Source organism: Penaeus monodon, chromosome 4 (genome assembly GCF_015228065.2).
Source record: "Penaeus monodon isolate SGIC_2016 chromosome 4, NSTDA_Pmon_1, whole genome shotgun sequence".
In the NCBI taxonomy this organism is placed as follows: Eukaryota; Metazoa; Arthropoda; class Malacostraca; order Decapoda; family Penaeidae; genus Penaeus; species Penaeus monodon.
The window spans coordinates 58,615,900-58,618,399 of NC_051389.1; the positions used below are offsets into that span (position 1 = coordinate 58,615,900).

At 38.6% G+C, this 2,500-nt stretch overlaps 1 protein-coding gene across 1 annotated transcript in view; it reads right to left on the reverse strand.

The window, feature by feature from the left end:
- The window catches only part of LOC119572391 (tetraspanin-2-like), a 24,438-nt gene that overhangs the window by 1,939 nt on the left and 19,999 nt on the right, over positions 1-2,500 (reverse strand). Inside the window, exon 6 of the mRNA XM_037919492.1 lies at positions 308-416. The gene's annotated coding sequence lies outside the window, so the exon portion shown is untranslated. The remainder of the gene's footprint in view (positions 1-307; positions 417-2,500) is intronic.

Sequence of the window (2,500 nt, forward strand, 5' to 3'; positions counted from 1 at the left end):
CTGTCTATCTATCTATCTTTCTCTCTCTCTCTTCTCACTCTCGTATTTGTAAGTTCATATAAATGTATTCGTCTTCTTTCCACTTCCCCCCCTATATTCTTCCACCTTCCCCCCACTCCTCCCTCCCTCCACCTTACCCCCACTTCAATCCACTCCACCCACTCCCCCACCTTCCCCCCACTCCCCCATCTTCCCCCTACCCCCACCTACCCCTACCCCTTCCTTCCCCCTACCCCTACCTTCCCCCACCCCCTCCACCTTCCCCCCTTCCCACCCCCTACCCCCCCACCCTCCCCTCCCCCCTCACCTGGAAGAAAGCGATGAAGAGAGCAAGGCCGGAAATCCATCCCGCTTTGGTCTCCAGGAACATGGTGAATCCTCGAACGCAGCCCACGTAACCGTAGTCCTTTATGTACCTGCGAATGGAGAAATAAATAAAATAAAATAAATAATAAATAAATATATATATATATATATGTATATATATATATATATATATATATTATATCGATATTAGTAATATGATGATATGATGCTGAGTAGATGAGGATGGAGGGAGGAAGGGAGAAATATGTACCTGCGAATTAAGAGAGAGAGAGAGAGAGAGAGAGAGAGAGAGAGAGAGAGAGAAGAGAGAGAGAGAGAGAGAGAGAGAGAGAGAGAGAGAGAGAGAGAGAAAATAATAATAATAATAAAAATAAAAAAATAAATAAATATATATATATATATATATATATATATATATATTATATTTGATATTATATGTGTGTGTGTGTGTGTGTGTGTGTGTGTGTGTAGTGTGAGTGTTGTATGTGTGAGTATGTGTTCTGTCATGTGTGTGTTGTGTATATGTGTGTTGTGTGTGTTGATTGTGTTTGTTGTGTGTGTGTGTGTTGTGTGTGTGTGTGTGTGTTGTGTGTGTTGTATATATATATATATATATATATATGATATATTATATATATATATATATATCATATATATATGTATATGTATATATGTATATATATATATATATATATATATATATATTATATATATATATATATATACATATATATATATAGGTCGTTAATAGGTAGATTAGGGAGGGAGGGATGGAGGGAGAATATGTACCTGCGAATTGAAAGAAAAAAACAAAAAACAAACATAGGTCGTTGATAGATTGGTAGGTAGATTGAGGGATGGAGGGAAAGAGAGAGAGAGATGGATGAATGGAGGAATTGAGATTAAAAAAAAAAATGCAAATCGTTGGTATGTTCTTAGTAAAGGTGGGGGTAGGGGGAAGGTGGGGGAAGGTGGGGGGAGTGGGGGAAGTAGGGGGAGTGGATAGGTAAATAGGTAAGTAGGCAGGTAGATAGATAGATAGATGGGTATGTATATATTTATATATATATATATATATATATATATATATATATATATATATATATATACAGACAGGTAGATAGATAGGTAGATAGATAGATAGACAGATAGATTCAGAGATGGATAGATGGATAGGTAGGTAGATAATAAATGGATAGATGGAGACACAGAAAAATAGATGGATAATAGTTGGATACATACATATATACATAGATGGATAAGAGAGATTGAATGGTTGATTGATAGACAGATAGATAGATATATAGACATATATATATATAGATAGAAAAAACAGATAGACATATAGACAGACAGACAAATATCTAATTAGATAGATAGATAAGCACATAAATAGATAAGAATAAGGATTATAGATATAGACAGATGGATAAATGAATAGAATAGACAGATATAGATGGATAAAACACACGTACAGACAGAGAGATAGAAACATAGGAAGAATTAAAGATATAGACGGAAACACTGATAGAGAGAATGGTCGATGTGTGTATATAAGATTACGAAAACGTTGTTTGGCTGGTTAATGCAAATTTATTATCATTGCAGACTTATTCGCTTCTTGACAGGTATTTCATTATTTGGCCTCTCTCTCTCTCTCTTTCTCTTTCTCTCTCTCTCTCTCTCTCTCTCTCTCTCTCTCTCTCTCTCTCTCTCTCTCTCTCTTCTCTCTCTCTCTCTTCTCTTTCTCTCCCTCTCTATCTCTTTCTCTCTCTCTCCTTCTCTCTCTCTCTCTCTCTCTCCCTCTCTCTCTCTCTCTCTTTCTCTTTTTCTTTCTCTTTCTCTTTCTCTTTCTCTCCCTCTTCCTCTGCCTCTCCCTCTCCCTCTCCATCTCCATCTCCATCTTCATCTCCCTCTCCATCTCCCTCTCCTTCTCTCCCTATTCCTCTCGCTATCCTTCTCACTTCCCTTCCCCCTTATCTCCTTCGTCAACCCTCTCACTCTCCCACTCCCTCTCTCTCCTCTTCCACTTCCCCTCTCTCCTTCCTTCCGTCTCCTCTCCATCCGTATCCCTCTCCCTCTTCATCTGCCTTTCCTTATACCTCTTCCTCCCCTTGTCCCTCTCCCTCTCCCCTTTTCCCTTTCTCTCTCTCCTTCACCCTATCTCTATCTC